The 21671-nt window shown below is 39.2% G+C and overlaps 1 long non-coding RNA gene across 1 annotated transcript in view; it reads left to right on the forward strand.

Annotated features, from left to right (window-relative positions):
* The window catches only part of LOC125107559 (uncharacterized), a 113621-nt gene that overhangs the window by 71997 nt on the left and 19953 nt on the right, over positions 1 to 21671 (forward strand). The window lies entirely within an intron of this gene.

A 21671-nucleotide genomic window follows, 5' to 3' on the forward strand; every position in this document is an offset into this window, starting at 1 on the left:
CTGACCATCAATTGAATTAGTGTTTCCATGATCCATTGCTCAGTTTTGCCCCTGCTGTGCTCCCAGCCTTCCACTAGATGGGACCCCATGGACATCTGTATCAGATAGGTCAAACCCAGTTTCACCACACACAAATACCAATTCAACTTGCTTTCAACAATAAGCACATTAACTTATGGAACAAGAAGTCAAGGGATGGGAAGATTCCAGGCTCGGCCAATTCTGTGGTTCGAGGTGTCATTAAAGACCTAGAGTCTCCTGTCTTTCTGCTCTACCATTCCTACCTATTCCTTTCATAAGATGGATATAGCAGCTCAAAACAATCAGCAGTAGGCTGGAGTTGGCTCCTGAGAGCCAATTGCTAAGTTTGCCAGCCATTTGCTGAGCTATAGGTAGCCTGAAATCAGCCATTATGAGGGAGTTTACACCATGGAAATGGAAATATGCAAACACTGTAAATCAGGGTTTTTTGTTTTTGGAGGATGTATCACATCCTCACACAGTAATATCTAAAGACAGAATGGGTCTGTTTCTCAAAAACATATTTTTTAAGGAATAAAGAAGCTTCTAGAAGCCTCACAGAAGGTCCCCCACCCCTGCCTCCTTGACCCAATTGTGTCACATGTCTATGTTTCAATCAAAGATTGACAAATGGATAGGATTGTGATAACTCCTCTAAGGCATAGTGGGGCACCTGATACTCTACGAGGAATCAATACTCTCTTAGCTAGAAAAATAAGGTGAGAGATGGCCTTTGGAAGGGCATCAGCAGGATTTGTCATAGACACATACACACCATCCATCTATCCATCAATAAGCTGACTGAGAGCTTATCTTTCTGCCTTGGCCCATTATGGAGGTTCCAGCAGGTTCACAGGGCATATGGGATATGACAGCCTGAGATGTGTGCAAAACTACCTCACTAGAAGAGGAAAAAACAACAGCCATCACTGAGAATCAATTTTCCATTTGTTCTAGGCCTACAGTTTACCCAAGTGGTTCCAAAAAACCTCACTTTATTCAAGCACTATCAAAAGAATAAAAATTGTCCTGTGTCTATTCTATAATGCTTTTTCTATAAAGAAATTCATATTTTAAAAGATTAAATGCTAAGCAGGAAGAGAATTACATTAATTTTTATGTTTTGACATGCAATTTAAGTTGAGTTAAATCTTGTTAAGCAGTTCACTCAAAATTAACTTTTCTGAATTCAGGCTTAACCTAATCCTGGTTTTCTCTCAGGCTTGAGTAGACTGTAAGTTTGAACTAACCCAAATCTTTTTTTTTTTTTTTTTTTTTTTGGACTCAGTCCTTCCAAAAGCTTATCTAAGTTTGCAAAACTTTCAATGACATTGAGAAGTATCAGACTCCATGCTGTCTGTCTTCACTGTGGCTTTCATTGCCCCTAGGAAGGGACCTCAAGCCTACTCTCTGTTAATTTTAAGGAAGTGTCTGGATTGCCCTTCTCTGCATCCCATCCAACTTCTTGTGCCTTCCCCTACACTAATGAAAATAGAACTAAAACTTCTGACCACCTATGCCTATGTTTTTCATAAAGAGTTAGGCTTAAATATATGGAACTTTTATACAAGCCTCTGAAAGTATATGAAGGACAGAGTTCAGTCCTTAGCTCCAATGAGCTGACAATCTGGTTATACAGGCTTCTATAAGAAGCAAAGGACTACTATAGAAAAGCTATAGACATTTGGAAAAAGGAGAAATCATTCTGAACAGGTGTTAGAAACTTTGTTTTCTTTATCAATGTTTTCCACTATTTGATTATGTAATTTTCAAACATAATGAAAAGCTGAGAGAGTAGTATAATGAATGCTGTATCTCCATCAGATATAACAATGGTTGATATTCTGCTATTATTATCTAGCTATCTAAATACTTTGCTATATATTTTATTTTTTTTTAAAGATTTATTTATTTATTTATTTGACAGAGAGCGATCACAAGTAGGCAGAGAGGCAGGCAGAGAGAGAGGGGGAAGCAGGCTCCCCGTGAGCAGAGAGCCTGATGTGGGACTCGATCCCAGAACCCTGAGATCATGACCTGAGCCGAAGACAGAGGCTTAACCCACTGAGCCACCCAGGCGCCCCTTTGCTATATATTTTAAAGGAAGTCACAGCCATTATTAACATTTCACCCTAACTCCTTCAGCATGCTCCTCTTTAAAAAGGATGTAGCTAAAAACCACAATACCTTTATCACATTTAAGAATATTGACAATAATTTTCTAATATAATCTAAAATCCATTTAATATTAAAATTTTCCTAATTGTTCCCCCTAAAATATTTTTTTTTATAATTCTGATGTTTGTTTATCAAATTTCATTAGTGGAGTCTTTGACCAGCTTTTAAAATAAGGGCAGTTTCATTATAGAGGAATATTTGGCAAACTCTAAGTACAGAAAGCTTTTTCAAGATTTTTTAAAGGGAGTAACACTGGTCAGAATTTGGTACGTGAATATGATAACATCTACTGAAAATCTTCCCAGACATCATGAAAACTTGGAGGTAATTTGTATAGCTTGAAATGTCTTCATTTTAGAATGTTATATACAAAAAGGGCCTTGTCAAGAACAGAAAACTGGGGGCGCCTGGGTGGCTCCATGGGTTAAGCCGCTGCCTTCGGCTCAGGTCATGATCTCAGGGTCCTGGGATCGAGTCCCGCATCGGGCTCTCTGCTCAGCAGGAAGCCTGCTTCCCTCTCTCTCTCTCTCTCTGCCTGCCTCTCCGTCTACTTGTGATCTCTCTCTGTCAAATAAATAAATAAAATCTTAAAAAAAAAAAAAGAACAGAAAACTGCATTTTCTGTGTTCAGACTATAATTACAACACAACTGGCTTTTGATGTTACATTAAGTAATTTATACTTCAAGCTCCAGAGTATGTGGGGCATAAAACCTGATTAAAATTTTATATGACAAAAATCCCACTAAATGTTTCTTTTTAAAAAAATGGCTTTCCAATATGCTGATTCAGTCTAGTCATCCAAGAAAAAGCAGCTGATTTTTGCAAACCAGGTTCATATGTTACATTTGGTAGTTAGGTCTCCTTAGCTTATTTTAATCTGAAAGATTTTTCCTTCTTATGTGAAAAAGTGATATTGACCTCTGAAGACACCAGACCAACTGCCTTGTAAACAGTGCCAAATTCTGGATATATGTGATTGTTATCTCAGGGTGTTGTTTAATTTGTTTTTCTAGCCTTGTTGTCTTGTTAAAATGAAGGTCTGATTAGATTTAGGCGGAATCCAAGTCCTGACCTGAAGCAGATGGCACACTTAAAGGGTTTAACTGAAGGGAGTTCAGTGAAGGAACTATTTACAGCAGAGTGGGCAGACTTAAGGGAACAGCACTGGGGGGTTAGTGCTATTAGTGCTGTAGGGACCACCATCCTGGGCCTGACGTGGAAGCAGAGGAGTGGAGCTCCCCTAAAGCACGATTGGAAACTGGAGTTTTGGAAGTGGGACCCACAACAGGAGCCACTCAAATGGAACCCATGCAGGGAGTGAGATGGTAGGCCAAATCTCTATGTCCTCCTTTAGATTTCTCCCAGAGCCTCCCCACTGGCCAAATCTAATTAGAAGCCCAAATGGGAGGGAGACTGGCTGATACATTGTGCAGAGGGGCATCTCCAGGGACACAGAGCAGAATGAAGAAAGGCATCAAATGGACGGACGTATAAGAGCAAATGGAAAACAACACACACACAGCTTAAACATTTTTGCTTAGAACGCTTCATAGGCAAATTCACCATGCAGTGAATTTCACATAGTCACATCAGGAGAAGCAATGTGTTAGGTTATCTCACCATTAGCAAAGCTACGTTTCACCACTTGGTTAAAGTATTAATGCCAGATCTCAACACTGAGATGTAAAAGGATGTTTTTAATTTTAAATAAGCAAGTAATTCTAGGGTAGACCCTTTGGCCAGCAGAGGAAGGTTCTTTTACCCCTACAATTTTTCATGTAATCATCTTAGCATCCTTGATGATTCTGATCTGAATCTGTTATTTCACTGGAGGTTGTTGACTTTTCTAATTCTTTCTTTCCATATTTGGTTGAACCAGGTGAAATTTTGCAAATGAAAAATAGTTGAATATCAAAAGTTTCATCAAATTCAAACTAAAACATTTATTATCTAGTGTTCTGTGGGGAGGAAGTTTTTCTCTCCTCAACTAGGGAAAGACTACAGTCCTTCCTGAAGAGATAAAGTAAATGTTTAGTTCCTTTCCTTTATATACCAACTGTCAAAGTAAGTCACCACCAAAAGAGTAAAGCAACTGCTACTCCTTTTTTTTTTCCTCTCTTCCTCCTCCTCCTTGTCCTCCTTGCCTTCCTCATCGTTGTCCTCCTCCACTTCCTTTTTTTCTTTCTCTCCCTTTCTTCCCTTCTCTCTTCACTTTTTCTCTTTAATGCCCACATTGGCTCAAATTCAGCCAGTGGGTACTCCTTCAAGCTAACTCTTCAACAGGAATCTTGAAAGATGTCCTTTCTTTCTGAAATTATGGGATGTCCTAGGCTCACCTGGACTAAGTTATGTTCCTTTGCCCAAGATCTTCTCCAAAGAGTCTTGGCTCAATTTAGCGGAAAATGACATGTGTGCAACATCTGTGTACTAGTGTGCTCATTGCTACTAAAGTATTACTGCTTCTAAGATTTTATAGCAGACAGAACCCCTATAAGATACATGCATATTCATGTATATCTTTAATTGGGACTTCATATTTACATTTATTAACTAGTCAGGAGTGGTTATGTGGAGCAAATAGTTGAACTAGCTTTGGGAGGTATGTACAATATCCTTTTCAAAAAATAATTTTTCTGTTATACAATCACATTTCCAAAGAAAAACATAACTTAAAAAATAAAAAAGAGAGGGGTGCCTGGGTGGTTCAGTTGGTTGAGCATCTGACTCTTGGTTCCGGCTCAGGTCATGATCTCATAAGTCATGAGATCGAGCTCCACCTCGGGCTCCATGAACAACACATGCCCTGCTTGAAGATTTTATCCCCTTCCCCTCCCCCCACTTGTGCACGTATTCTCTCTCTCTTTTCTCTCTTTCCCTAAAATAAATAAATCTTTAAAAAAATAAGAAAGAGAATAAATTTACCAATAATTTCACCCTTTTAACACAACCATTTTAAGTATCTTCATATAAGTCTTTCACACAAGAGATGAAGGGGGCCAAGGATTCCAAAGAGGAGAGTGCAGTTCCTAATGCATGTGTAGGACTTGAAATAGAAAGTTTATGTAGGGAATTTACTCTCCTTTAGGCTTCTATTCACACCATACTTCCTGGGTACATAACCTTTCCCCTATCCCTGCCTGTCAAAAACATACTCATCTTTCAAAACAGCTCACTAGCTTTCCAGGATACCCCCAGCCAGATGGAGCATTGCCATACTTACAGTGCATTTCTGTGGACCTGATAGCACTTTTTACTTGAAACCCTTTCAAGGTATTTGTGTACCTATGTTATCTCCCTATCTAGTTTGCAAATTCCTTGAAGTCAGGAGTTCTACTTGGCTGTCTCTCATTCTCAAAGCTCTTTGCTTAGTTGCTCATAAATAAGAGCCTTTCAGTAGACATTTGCTACATTGAACTGAGAAGTAAAAACTCCTAAAATGAGTCTAACAGGTTTGCACTATATTGTGCAGACCTGCTATAACTGTTCTTTTTCCATGTTGGAGAATATATTCCCTTCACATGACCATCATCCACCCTAGTTATTTACTTTTGAAACGTAGGGCTGATGTTGTTTCTAATTGTGGAAATAGTCTTGAAATTACTTATTACAACCCTTTCAGTTGCCTAGTAATACCTCAGTTTACTTTTAAGACTCCTTCAAATTTTCAAATAACAATTTTAAAACACCTTTAAATAGAATATATTTGTTTTTAAACAGACATATAAAGTGCTCCACATTTTACATGTGAAAATGTTGCTAGGCTGAGAGGGATAAAAGACACTATAGTGCTTCACAAAGAAAGTGATTGAATTGCTTTCTTAGTAGGCTATAAAGTAAAAGACATCCTGCTATTATTGTTTAAGCTCGCTATGATGGAGGTAGATGGATACATTACTGTAGGAGACCTGGAGGTCCCTTTCAGCTCTATGATTTTAATTGACCTATGTAAGTTTACACAGTCCCAGCTGTCTCGTGACTAAACTAAGTTGATTTGAATCTAAACCTCACTATTGGTGAATAGTAATTTCAGTAATACTTGGCAACACAGAAAGCTGGCTTCTGTTTTCTTATCTGTAAGATGAGAAAGTTGAATTGATTCATCTCTATGGTCATGAAGTACTATAACAACATAAATCTTTTGGTAATCTATTATAGTTCAGGTACACAGTTTCTATGATACTGACTGAGGATAATTTTTTTGGCTCCTAAATCTTCCTAATAGCTGATAGATTTTTTTAAAGGACAAATTCAGCTCTATTGAATACCTTTGGTTTTCTAACAAATGTAGTGTAGTTGAGGAAAAGGAAAAGGGTCAAATAGACATTGAAATACCACTGGACATGGATTCAATCCCAATTCTGCTACTTACAAGTTATATGACCTTAGGCAATTTATATACCCTCAGTATTTGCATCTAAAATTAAATAACAACTACCACCTCATATCCATTAGGATGGCTACTATTACAAAAACAGAAAATAGCAAGTGTTGGTAAGGACCTTGAAAATTGGAACTCTTGGGCATTATTGGTGGGAATGTAAGATGGTTCAACCACTATAGAAAACAGTATAGCAATTCCTCAGAAATTTCAAAATAAAATTACCTTATGACCCAACAATTCAATTTTTGAGTATATACAGAGAAGAACTGAAAACAGATTTCTAAGACATATATGTATACACATGTTTAATAGCATTATTTATAATAACTAAAACACAGAAGCAACCCAAGCATCTATTGATGGGATAATGAATAAGCAAAATGTGGTATATACATGCAATGGAATATTATTCAGCCTTAAAAAGGAGGGAAATTCTGACACATATTTAGAACACGGATGAGCCTTGAGATCATTATGCTAAATAAGCCAGTCACAAGAAGACAAATATCATATGATTCCATTTATATGAAGTACTATATGAAGAGTAGTTGATATCATGGAGACAGAAAATAAAATGGTGGTTGCCAGGAGCTGGAGAACAAGGTAATGAGGAGTTATTGTTTAAAGGGTATAGATTTTCAGTCTTACAAGATAAAACAATTTACAATTTTGAGATAGATGGTGGCAATAGTTGCAAAATATGAATGTACTTAATACCACTAAACTATACACTTAAGAAATGATTATAATAGTAAGTTATATACTATGTATATTTCAGTGCAGTTTTAAAATTGGAAAATATTAAATAACAATATATATCTTGTGGTATTATTATAAAGGGCAATTAGATAACACAAATGAAAACCCCTGAATACCACCTGGCATGTTTTGGATGAACAAATGTTTATTGGTATGTCCCATAGTATAGTTTTGGTAGAAAGAGGTGGCTAGTTTTTCTGTTTCAAGGTCGCTTTGGCTATTCAGGGTCTTTTGTGGTTCCATACAACATTGGGATTTTTTGTGGTAGCTCTGTGAAAAATGCTATTGGTATTTTGATAGGGATTGCATTAAATGTGTAGATTGCCTTGGATAATATAGACATTTGAACAATATTTGTTCTTCCAATCCATGAGCATGGAATGTTTTTCCATTTCTTTGTGTCATCTTCAATTTCTTTCATCAGTGTTTTGTAGTTTTCAGAATACAGATCTTTTACTTCTGTGGTTAGGCTTGTTCCTAAATATCCTATGGTTTTTGGTGAAATTGTAAATGGGATTGATTCCTCAATTTCTCTTTCTGCTGCTTCATTGATGTATAGAAATACAACATATTTCTCTACATTGATTTTGTATCCTATGACATAACTGAATTCATGTATCAGTTCCAGCAATTTTTTGGTGGAGTCTTTTGAATTTTCTATATAGAGTATCATGTTGTCTGCAAATACTGAAAGTTTGACTTCTTCCTTGCTGATTTGGATGACTTTTATTTCTTTTTGTTGTCTGATTGCTGAGGCTAAATAACAGTGGTGAGAGTGGACATCCCTGTCTTGTTCCTGACCATAGAGGAAAAGCTCTCAGATTTCCCCATTGAGGATGATATTGGCTGTAGGTTTTTCATATTTGGCCTTTATTATGTTCAGATCTTTCTTTGTTGAGGCTTTTTATCATGAATGGATGTTGTACTTTGTCAAATGCTTTTCTGCATCTATTAAAAGGATCATATAATTCTTATCCTTTCTCTTACTAATGTGGTATATCACATTGATTGACTTTCAAATATTACTCAGCCATAAAAAAGAATGAAATCTTGCCATTTGCAACAACATGGCTGTAGCTAGAGAGCATTATGCTAAGTAAAATAAGTCAGTCAGAGAAAGACAAATAGCATATGATTTCACTCATATGTGGAATTAAGAAAACAAGTGATCATAGGGGGAAAAGAGAGAGAGGCAAATCAAGAAACAGACTCTTAACTATAGAGAACAAACTGATGGTTACAGAGAAGAGGTGGGTGGGAGATGGGTGAAATAGGTAATGGGGATGAAGGAGTACAGTTGCAATGAGCACCAGGTATTGTATGTAAGTGTTAAATCACTAAATTATACACCTGAAACTAATATCACACTATAGTTAACTGGAATTTAAATAAAAACTTTAAAAAATAGGGGCACCTGGGTGGCTCAGTGGGTTAAGCCTCTGCCTTCGGCTCAGGTCATGATCCCAGGGTCCTGGGATCGAGCCCTCCATCAGGCTCTCTGCTCAGCAGGGAGCCTGTTTCCTCCTCTCTCTCTGCCTGCCTCTCTGCCTACCTGTGATCTTTCTCTATAAATTAAATAAATAAAAATCTTAAAAAAAAAAAAACTTCAAAAAACAATAAAAGTAATAAAAAAGTAAGAGATGGCTGGGATTCCCTGGTCAGACTACCTACTGTGCTAATCCAGGTTCTTGGTTTCAGTGTCAGAAATCTACTCTGGCTAACTTAAGCAAATAAATAAATAAATAAATAAAAGGAAGGAAGGAAAAGAGAAGAGAGAAAAGAAAAGAAATTACTAGAAGGATATGAGAGAGCTCACAAAATCAAAGGGAAGGCTGGAGACCAGGCCCTGCAGAAGACAAAAAGCAAGACTGCTTCAGGGTCTCTAAAGCAAGAATATTGCAATAGTCTAGACAAAGTGTTGCCACTGAAATAAGTGAGCTCCAACTCTTTGTACCCTGATCAACACTCAGGTTCCCCAAGCAACACTCATGTAGGTTCACTCAGGTCTTAACACCTTCCCCTTGACCAGGGGTAATCAGGAGTTAACAGTTGGTTAACAGTTCCCACCAGAATGCTACCAGTGAGAGAGGAGTCATTCCCAAAAGAAAAATTTTAATATCATTGCCAAAAGACAGTGAATAGATTCAGGACTGACAAAATTAAAAAGTAAAAAATAAAAAATTTCCACCAATCACTGACATTTTTGCATTTGGGAAAAATAGGAGGTGTTTGGTAGAGGGACGTACTACATGGAAGAGCCTCTAGAACTCCCCAAAAGACCTAGCTGCTGAAAGCACAAAATTGTCATCAGAGAAATGGATATCCAGCCAAACTTACAACCTAGTCTGGAAGGTTCTTCCCAAAACTAATAGCTGTATCTTAGTTGTGCTGCTGTGTAGACCCTCCCTCTCTTTCATCAATTCTGTGACACAAGCCTTATCCCCTTCTCCTGATTCCATTTGTCATTAAACCCTGTATCTTATTGGAGACTTAAACTCAAGTCTGTGCCTATTTGGAATTTCTGGCTACCAACCTCGATCTTCTAGATCTCTGCACTTAATACTTGCCCTTTGATATTGTAGTTTATTTCAGTCGGGATGGTATCTATGTTACTTACCTCTCTATGCCTCAGTTTTCTTTTGTGGAAAATAAAACCACTTGAAAGGTCATGGAAGAGATGACCAAGGAGTAAGGAAGCTGATGCTGAAGATTTTATTTGAAGAGGATAAAGCTCTTTGGACTAAGTAATTTATGCTTCCAGTGAGAAACATTGGAACATTTTCACTTTACAGTTTACTACTGAGTTTAATGTAGTCTAACACAAGGCATCAGAGTTTATTATAGGACAAAAATTATCTCATCAATAACCTCATCATAAAGATCACAGCATGGACAATACCATAAACCAGTGAAGAACTGACATGTATCCAAGGATCTGGTTTCTAGTTCAGCTTTGCCACAAATAAGCTAGGTTGTCATGAAATAATTTTTTACCTCTCTGAGCTTGCACTTATTCCCCATAAAATTAGGGGATTGAACCAGATTTGGCCTTTAAATCTCTCCTTGCTTTTATATTTTGTGATTTCAAACAAGATTAGCTAGACCCTCAGTAAAAGTAAAAAGAAAATCTTGAGCAAGGTGAAGGGACATAGAGTGACCAGGATTCTATTTGAGATGCTATATAGTCAGGGAAGACATCTCTGGAGAGGTGACAATTACAGAGACTGAAGGAAATGAGAGTGTCCACATGTCGATATCTGAGATTAAAGGGGTCTAGGCAAAATTGTTCTTTTTTAGTGATGGTGTACAGTGTGACAAGAACTCTCATGCCTCAAAGGTCCCATCTTTGTTGAAAGGAGATCATGCCAATCCAGGACAGGTCCCAAAGAAGCTAGATGGGATACAACAGGGCCTGGGGGCCTAAGACAAAGGGCGCATTATGGAAGTCATCCTTCAGAAGATGTGGTAATAGTCAAATCTAGGTGAGTAAATTCACAACAGCTCATTAATTTAAAGGGATTTTGAGGAATAGAAATCTGGGGCCTAAATGAGTATGGACAAGAAAGAGGCTAAAGTTCTAGGAAGTCAAGTTGTGAAACAGAAATTGTCCTAGAATGATATTTTTCTAACTGAGAGTAATGACCTATGGTCATGATGAGCTTATTTTAAAAATTAAATTAGAAGAGAATGGACCCACCAGAGTATTATCACATAGAGAAAGGACAAGTGATTGTTCTATGCAACATATGTTTCAGGTGTATACCTGTATGTGTTGAGTCACTTTGTAAAATCTACTTCTCACTATGGGTCATGGTCAAAAAAATCTGAAAGTCAGCAGCCTAGAAAAAGTCCAGCTATGGAGTACAGATGCCAATGGCAGCTCTTCATTCAAAGATTTATGTGAGTAGACCAATCTAATATGAAGAAGCCAAAGCAGAACATAAAAAATGCTATTGATGGGAGTATAATGTGAACAGCTATTATGGAAACATTTTGTCAATATATTCCAATATTCTTTTCTTTTTTTTAAGATTTTAAGTAATCTCTATACCCATTGTGGGGTTTGAACTTACAACCTCAAGATCAAGAGTCACACACTCCACTGTCTGAGCTAGCCAGGCTCCTCTATCCTAATATTCTTAAAAAGAATAAATACTCCCATTTCCATAAATCTATCCTGAAGTGATAACCCAAAATACACAGTTCTATACACTGAGATTTTCATCACAACATTATTTATAAAAGTAGAAAATCAAAACACCTAAATATTCAACTAGGGAAACAGATAAATTATTATATACCCCGCATCATATCTCTTAAATTGAGCTAGCAGGAATAAGAATCATTTTTTAAAAATGCAAATTATGACTGCACCCCTGCTCAGTGATTAATATGGGTTTACTTTCCCATCCACTGGCTTGCTCACTCCTTGGTCATCTGGTTCCTGACCTCCTTGCAGATTTGTGACAGAGTATCTTGGCCTCTGCTTACCACCTAACCTGTGGATTTGGGAACTCTAGTTTTTGAACTCTTTACTCATCATAGACTTCTGCTTCTTAAAGTAACCAAATCTAGACTCTGTTTATTGGTAGCCTGTCCTCACTGCCTCCTGTCTCCTCTCTTCTCCATAAGGGACATGTCTTCCCACAGGACCTGCCTCTCACTGAGTCTGTATGCGTTAGAAAAGGTCAGGAAAATGTGATATATCCATATAATAGGTCATTGTTCAGCCACTAAAATTTATTTTCCTGAATAACTTTAATGAGGTGAGAAAATGTCTATAGTGTCTTTGTATTTGAGTCAAATGTAAAGACCTAGACCCAAAGGGAACCCAAGGACTTAAGGAGAAGTGATTTGGCTCTACCAGGCTTTCTTTGCTGTTAAGAAATGTGTGAAAACAAAGAGGGAAGAGGTACTTTCTTAACATAATAAAGTAAGTTTTATCAGTTCATAAGAATATGGCCAAAAGTATAAAAATAAGATGCAGAATAGATGTGGGCAGTATGAAAGGAAATTTATCCTGTAGATGTAGAACTTGTTTGGAATTTCAGACATACCAGGAGACAAAAAGCAGAAGCCAGAAGGTGCTCTCCCACCTTCTCCAGCAAGAAAGGCGCCCCCTACCTACCTTTGACTTTGTAACCACCTATAAGAAGTACAGCTTTGGCCCTGAAATGTTAAGTAAGAATAGTTTTTAAACTTAAAGAAAACTCAAATGCCCTCCAGGGCACAAGAATGACAAGTGAATGAAATTGACCAAGTTAAGAAAAATGGAAATGTGGGGCAGGGGCAGATGAAATAGGTACCCCTCCCCCACGAGGAGGGGCAGGGGCTTCCCAGCTCCTTCAGCAGTTAGTTGCCCTGCAAAAATCTGGGCCCCGTGTCATTAGGTCTTGATAGTTTTTCAAGAGATGCCAGAAATCTAAAATGTTTTTATATGAAAAATATTTTAAAAACAATGTGCATGCCCAACAGAGCGTGTCTGAAGGCCTAACACACACACAACACCAAAATGTGAATAGATGCTATCTTTGGGTGATGGAATTTAGGGTCGTTTGCATTTTCATTTTTACATTTGGCTGCATGTTCCAGAATTTTAACCAGAATATGATACAACTTCTGTAAACAGAGAAAAGTTGTTACTTGTTAAATTTTTAAAAATTAATTACTGAACAGAGCATTAAAATGACAAATGGCACATGAATTTTCTCTGGGTGGGTGTTTACTTGTACGTTTTTTAATGGTTTCTGTCTCAAATTTGCGATATATCAAGAATAATTTCAGCCCAAGCACAGCAATATGCCAAGCCTCAGGTTTAGTGATTGTAGATTTGTGCGCATCCTCTTTAGCTATTGTTTTCAGATCAGGAGTCACGAAAACAAATAGTTTGTTCCATAGTATTGTCATCATTTCTACTTAGTTAAGCGCTAGCCCAGATTCTTTAATATGCAAATCTGATTCTGCATTGATATTGGAGGAAAAGAGCAGGTAATGCTTTCCTCAGAGTAATTATAGGGTAGTCTGCCGTATAAGGTGGTTATGAGCAGTAAATGAGTTAAAAATTTGTATAGCACTTAGATGGGTGTCTGGTACAAAGCAGGTGTGAAATGAGTTTTAGCTATCAATCTTTCTGACTATTGCTACCATTGTCATTATTACTGTCATCATCATCATCATCATCATCATCATCATCGTTATTCAATAAGCAGCAGTTAAGAATGACCATGTCTTACTAGGGGATGGGAGAGATGATGGAGGGAGAGGGGAAAAAGGGAGTTATGGGAAGGGAAGGAAAGAAAAAGATAAAAAAGGCATTTCTAATCTGCTATTTCTTAACTGGAAAGACAGAAAGAGGGGAACTGAAAATGCGATAAGTCTAGAGAGTCATGATAGAGGGGAGGCCCAGGGCAAGGACAGAGCTGGAGAGATCCAGCAAAGTCCCAGGTATCTAGTAGACCTCAATTCCCCTAACTGCAAGTGGCCCCATTATGGATCATGAAATTAATTTAGTAAGTGACAGTCCACTTTTTTTTAATGAAAGAGAAATGGAGCAGAGCAGTACACAGTAGGACAAATAGTGAGGACAAGTATTGTTTACTAAAAATTTCCTTTTTGTTTTATATAGATGTATGTGTGGGTAATAGTTGTAGTAGTCAAAAACTTCTGAAAGCCTTTTACTAGACCAAGATGAAGCATTAGCCTTCTCTGCATTGTACCCCTTCTTCAAAAGGGTGTGTGTGGTGTGGCTGGATGTGTGTGTGTGAGAGAGTGCTCGAGCACATATACATATAATTACCCTGAAAGAATTTCAGAGAAAAAAAAAAAAAAAACCATCTTGAGAGAAACAAAGAAATCCCCACCTAAATGGGATGTATAAGTCTAAAGATATTTATTTCAAGGGCAAACTTTTAAATACTAATAAGAGTTGTTTTTGTTTTTTTTTAAAGATTGTATTTATTTGTTTGTCAGAGAGAGAGAGACTGAGCACAAGCTGGGGGAGTGGCAGGCAGAGGAAGAAGCAGGCTCCCCCCTGAGCAAGAGGGGGAAGCGAGGAACTTTCCCAGGAGCCTGGGATCATGACCTGAGCTGAAGGCAGATGCTTAACCCACTGAGCCACCCAGACATCCCTAAAAAGTAGTGTTCATTGAGACCTTACTGCATTCCAGGCACTGGGCCAAATACTCCACATTAAATCCTTCCAACAACCCTAGGAGATGAAAACAAACACCAACAATAGTAAGAAACCCCTAGATCAACAAACATTTCAGATTTACAATCTACACAGGACCGATGACCCTCCTTTCCTGTCTTCTCTCTCCTCCTCTTTGTCCGCATTTCATATCTCAGGAAGGGGACAGAAAAATGGCAAAAGAGAAGGAGAAAGAAAAGCCTCTGAAAAAGAACAGATGGGAGCAAGAAGAGGAGGAGGGAAGAAGGTGATAAAAGGGAAAAGGAGAAGAATATTGAACAACTTGATGTCGTACCGTATGTCTCTAATAAATTATCGTTCTACGTGTAACATCTTCCGAGAAGCTCTATAAGAGGACTCCGTGGTTAGGGTGGGGTTGAGAAGGGCAGAAGGGAACGAAGCGCCAAAACAACTCCCTCATTCCTCTCAAGGTCTGCCTTGTCTACACACATGCATCTGATTGGCATGAAAACCTGCCACAGACAGACCACTTCTGTGAAAACCAGTACTGAGGTACTGATATCAGCATCTTGTGCAGGGGGAGCCTGGAGTCATGCATTTCCTCTCTCAGGGGAGCCCTCCATATCTGTTTGATTTCTGTGAGGCATGCCAGCAGGCTTTGGCTCCACGTTAATGACTTTCTTCCTTTTGAATTCCTGTGAGATGTTATTCCTTTTGGTTTCCAGGAGTTGTGTGCCATGGTGATTTCAGCCCAGTGACACTTTTGCTGTGATAAAAAGCAATGATGAGGAAGGCCTGCTATGTATCCCCTGTCTAATGCTGCTCCCCACACAGCTACTAATGCTGGCTCTCAGAGAGCACAAAGGCTAGGTTCTGTTTCCAGGGCCCTGGTCATGGGCCTTTGCTGTCTAATAAACTGAGCGCTCCAAACCATGTGCCATTCATGCCTACTCCCTACCTGGAAATGACCTCTTCTAGCCAGAGCCAAGTGGACCAACACACCTGGAGATACAAAAATATTGCAATTAGTGACCTAACTCTCACTCTTTAACTATGATATGACAGACCACCAGTTACTAAACAACTTTATTGCTAGATATTCTCCACCAGCATTTTTGCCAATGATGACATGTCAGTATGTTTTAAACTAGGGTTTTGTTTGTTTTGCCAGCCTCTACAACCCTCAAACCCTGCTCATGTGTACGTGCACGCGCACACACACACATATACACGACACCCTTCCTTCACTGATGTAATAAGCTGGGATAGGAAAACATCTGCTTAAACTGATAATGAATTTATCAAAATTTCTACGTTGCCAAGAATAACAGATTTAAAGACAGTATTACCTATATAAGCCTAGAAAACTAATTTTTAATCTTCCTGACCCCAAAGAAATCACAAAAGTTTCCCCTTGGGCGCCTGGGTGGCTCAGTTGGTTAAGCAACTGCCTTCAGCTTGGGTCATGATCTTGTAGTCCCAGGATCAAGTCCTACATCAGGCTGCCTGCCCAGGGGCAATCTGCTTCTCTCTCTGGCCCTCCCCCCGCTCATACTCTCTCTCTCCCTCTCTCATTCTTTCTCTCAAATAAATAAATAAAATCTTTGAAAAAAAAAGTATCCCCTTTTGCTTTTGTATCTTCCAACTGGAGCCCGGTTTGATCTGTGTCAATGACACTCTAAATATAGGAACTTTTAGTGACTCAGGCCATGCAGAGGGAACAGAAAACTTCAGGCTGGGGCACCAAACCCTCATTCTTGATCCAGTCTTTGAAAGCACCCCATAACATCTCAAAATATAATGAGGGCAGTAGCAGAAAAAAGTCCTCGAATCAAAATTAATTTTAATTTACTTTGATTAAATGCCTTTTAGCACTTTGTTGAGACAGATGAAGATATTCTTACAAAATCGAAAAGCAAGTAATTCTCTAATCTCATTTTTGTTGCCAAGTTCCAGCTGACCTACTTTTAAGTTGCCCTGCAAAATGTGGTCTCCACCCACTTCCCCTCCTTCCTATCTACAGTTCCTCCTGACCTCTTGCCTTTCTTCCCTTCTAGTTCTTCTCTTTCACAGACTCCTCTTTCTCCCCCAAATGTTGTCTGCAGGAAGGTCATGAAGTTGACCTTGACATCCTCTTCTTCCCTTGACTTGATGGTGAGACCCCACCTCCTCATGGCTTCCCCTTGTCCCTTTTGAAGGGAGACACCCAAATCTCTAGACATGACCTCTCATTAACTCCCCAATCCCCTAAATCCAGGGTAACTAACCACTTGCCCATTTTGCTGGGACGGTCCCAATTTATGTCTGTCATTACAACTTAATTATTAATAGTGCTTGCTTTCACCCTCAGAAGGGTCTCAAACAACACATAATTCAGTCAATATATTTTTAGTCTCCCTGCTTAAGATTAAGGATTTCCCTCCGAACATTTACTTGATCCAACATATCCTCACTCCTCACTACACACATCCTCATTTACATTTCTGTTGGTGGTTCTGCTGCTCTTCCATTACTCAGAACTAGAAGCCTTGGACTTACTGACCTCTCCTCCCTCATCTCATCTTAACACACAGAACAATGGCAGGAGCCAAGGTTAGAGGAATGGACACAACTCCTGACTGTGTCACTTACCAGCTCTGTGCCCTTGGTTACCTCCTATCTCTGTGCCTCCATATCGTCATTTGTAAGACAACGAGAACAATATGTTCTGACAGGGTCATAGAGAAAATCAAATGAAGCAGCTTCTGAGGGACCACCCAACACTGTGCCTGGCACAACAAATCTGATTGCTTTTTATTCATACACTCATTCAACACAGATTTATTGAGCGCCTACTACATGCCAGGCCTGGTTCTAGGTCCTGATAGTAAAAAATATCTGCCCTCTGAGAACTAACATCCCAGTGGAGAAATTAGACAATGAAACAAAGAAATCATGTCAGGTGGTGATAAGGGAAGGAAAAGCCAAGCAAGATAAGCGGGGTGGGGAGTGCCAAGGTGGAGAAGAGTTTCTATTTTCAGAAAGGTAGCCAAGGAAGATGTCACTAAGAAGATGACATTTGGACTAAGACCTAAAAGAGGTGAAGAAATTAGCTCTGCAGATATTTAGGGGAAGAACAGGCACAGGCACGTGCCCGGAGTCAGGAACGGGTCTGGTGTATTTGAGGAACAACAAGGGCAACAGCTTTATGGAGCAGAGAGAACAGGTGGGTATGGGTCGAGAGAACGGATGAAGCCAGAGGTAGCAGGAGCCCAACAGTGCAACCCTTGTAGATCCTAGCAACAGGTTCAGCCTGTCCTCTGAGTGAGGTGGGAGCTGATGATCCATGTGTGCCAATGAGGGACTATGTTGAGATAAGACCGCAGGAGGCCAGGCTCAAGCAGAGAGAGTTAGGAGGAGGTTGCAATAATCCACCCAAGAGATGATGGTGGCCTGGACCAAGGTGGCAGCAGTAGAGCAGGTGAGAAGCAGGTCTCCTAACAGCTGAATTACTGCCAACAGCCCCTCACTGGTCCTCGCTGGCCCTCCTATTCCTGTCTCTCCTTCTCTCACTTTCATCAAATCATTTCCCTGCTCAGGAAAAACAGCTGTGTTGCAGCAGCTATCCAAATAACTCCAAACTCCTCCCCCACACTCAAGACCTTCCACTGGGTTCTGCATCTTCACTGTTCTTTCCTACCATAAACCAATCCCTACCAGGGCTCCACAAATTCAGTAGCAACTCAGATGGTAACTGGCTTCCCAAATGGCTAAGAGACTTGCTATTTGATATGGCTGTTGAATATTAATAGGATAGTTCTTTTAATTGGATCTCACCACCAGATATCTACTGCAACAACAGATAGTAAGAGCTAACACCGTGAAGTGCTTACAAAGAACTTTTACAAACTGCATCTCCTTTAATGCTCACAACACCTCCTTGCGATGGATGCTATTATTACCCCCAATTTTAAAGATGAAGAAACCGAGGCACTGAAAGGTTAAATAAATTGACCAACATCACAAAGCCAGTTAAGTGCGGAAACAGCATGTGGAGGTGAGAATTGAATCTGGAAAGTCCAACTTCAGAGTCAGCACTCTTAGCCATAACCTTCTGTTGCCTCCATACTTGAACATGCTGTCTCACATTTCTCTATGTAAATCGTATAATTGTAAGTGCATGTACTTAAAACTCTTGTTACTACCCCCACACCTTTGCTTAGCCTTTTCTCCTCCTCGTCCCTACCTATCTCTGCCTTGCCAAATCCCACCCAACTCTCAAGGAGTAACTCAACCTCCTATTCTTCACAAACCTTCTCTAAATATATTAGATCTTGCTGAACTTCCATTCTCTCCACTATTTTAAATCTATAGCAAATCATTCAAGGGGCTATTCCCCAACTATACTACAAGCTGCTTATTTAGAGCAACTATACGTTATATCTTTTTTTAATATCTCCACAGTATGTGGCCACAATCCTAGACCACTCAACTGAACAGAAATTTTTAATTTTTTTAAAGATTTTATGTATTTATTTGAGAGAGAAAAAGCACACACAAGTGGGGGGAACGGGCAAAGGAAGAGGGAGAAGCAGACTCCCAACTGAGCAGGGAACCCAATGCAGGGCTCAATCCCAGGACCCCAATATCATGACCTAAACTGAAGGCAGATGCTTAATGCACTGAGCCACTCACGTGCCCTTCAACAGACATTTTTAAATAAAGCTTATGGTAAGCAAGATCCTGAATGGATCCTGGAGATACCATGAAGACAGTGCTCAATTAATATTTCTTGCCCAATTGGAAGGATCAGGGAAAATGCTTCCTGAAACATACTTATCTATTATAACTAACCCTTTTATGTAAATACAATCAATGACAATATTCATAAACAAAAGTATGATTTTTATGTCATTTCAGTATAAATTCATCGAGTATCTACTTTGTGCAGAGAACGGAGTCAAAAGTTTATTTTAAAGGAAACAAGACAAACATCCCTGCCATTGGAGAACTCCTTGTCTAGGTACCACTTTCCAGTCTGTGTTACCATATGTCTTAGGGCATGGTTGGACATAACGAATGGAAAATCCATTTAAATCTGCTTTAGGTAAAAAAGAACACAAGGAAATCTCACAGAACTCAAATACTGAAAGAACAAGGCCTGTAGGTAATTGGAACAGAGAATAACCAAAGAAGTTACTTTCTCCATCTTTCCCTCTCCCCCCTCCTCTTTCCTCTCCAACAAACCTACTCCAGATTTCCTTTTTCACTTTGCTTTCACATGATCCATGAAAGCTTCTGCAAAATAGTACCCTCAGCCTCCAAGTACCTACATGTTGACCTTCCAGGTCCAACATCACTGTCTATTAATTAGATTTTCTATATTCTAATCCCAAATGTCCAGCATGAGAATCTAACAGGCCCACCATGAAATAGATTTGCACTCCCAGTACAAACAGCTATGGCTGGCAAGTGGGGAAAAGATGCATAAAGTCATGTTGAATGAGACATAGGGCTCCCAAGAACCACTCTTCCTGAGGCAGAATTCAAACATGTGGGATGGTGTCTTCTGTAGAATGGAATACAATACATGGTGCAATAGTTGCTCTAGAATACACACACCTCAGATTCAAATATTGCAGACTTCATCTCTTCATGAAATTTCAGAAATGTAAGGAGTTCTAGGAATGATTGGACACAACTTATATACTTGAGTTTCAGTGGAAACTAAAGCCCAAGGGCTATTTAGGGTGGAGGCCAGACTAGGTCCTGTACTCTGTGACTCCTAATTTAAAGCACATTCTTTAATGAGCTCTGGGTGTTATATGCAACTGATGAATCACTGAACTCTACCTTAGGAACTAATAATATATTATATGTTAATTAATTGAATTTAAATAAAATAAAATAAAAAATAAATAAATAAAGTGCTTTCTCTACTTATGCCTACCATTTACCAAACCAGCAGACTTTTCAGAGCACCTTTGACACAAGGTTGCCCAAACACAGTCTATACATCACAGTATGTGGGTTTGTTTGTCCTTTTTACTATAATTTCAGTACCTACTAAGAACTTTGACACCTTTCATCCCATTTAGTCCTCATGAGAATCATGAGAAGAATCATTAAACCCATGTTGTAGATGATAAACTGAGACCCAAGAGAAGTCAGGAGACTTGCCTACATTTTATAATTAGTAGTGGGCTGACCCTGGATTTAAACCTAATGTATGTTACTCTAAACCTTTGATCTTTCTGCTATGCAGTGCTGCCTCTATACCTGAGAAATCAGTCAGGTGTCAATCATAAAAAGAGATTGGGAAAGCAGATTGACAAGTTCAGAGGTTCAAAGAATTAACATGTACAGTAGAGGAGTGGGGTGCTCAAATCATAGACACAATGTCTGTAATCCCTGACAATCATGGCTTCTAGCACTTTCCTGCCTCAGCATTTATGTCTCCAGCACAGCAGAATGAATGATAGGAGCATTTTCCAACGGACATATCAATCCCATTTGCACAGAGGGGAAAGCTGGTTCTCATATAACATTGTTCTGTAGCAATGATTCATTCTTTCAGTGGCATCACTGCTGCCTTTGCTATGGACATAATCGTTACCCATGGAATCAATCTTGAATCCGTGGATAGCCTGGTTTAGCCTGCTAAAATTCTTCACAGTTGTCTAAACTACTTAAAATGCTTCTGGATACCTTGACCTTGTGTTCCTGGGACCAAAAAGGAGTGAGGCACCAATGGCTAAATCCCAAAGTGGGTCCAAAGAGTAATACGTCAAAGAACTTTGTACAAGGCAAAATCCCTTAAAACATGTATACTTTTGTTGCCTATTGACTTGTGTTCCTTTGCCATGTGGAGATTTATTATCCTTTAAAATGAAATACGGGAGGCACCTGGGTTAAGTGTCTGACTCTTGATTTCAGCTCGGGTCATGAACTCAGGGTCATGAGACTGAGCCCCACACACATCAGGCTCCATGCTCAGCTGGAAGTCTGCTTGAGATTCTTCCCTCTGCCCCTCCCCTCTCTCCTTCTCTCATTCTCTCTCTCTCCCCTTCCCTCAAATAAATAAATAAATCTTTGAAAAAAAAATAAGATGCAAAAACTGGACTCCAAATCAATTGCATGCTCTGGTATCAAGAAGTCCTGATAAGGTTCTCTCCACAACACAACTAGGGGTAGGGTGATC

Source organism: Lutra lutra, chromosome 8, assembly GCF_902655055.1.
Source record: "Lutra lutra chromosome 8, mLutLut1.2, whole genome shotgun sequence".
NCBI lineage: Eukaryota > Metazoa > Chordata > Mammalia > Carnivora > Mustelidae > Lutra > Lutra lutra.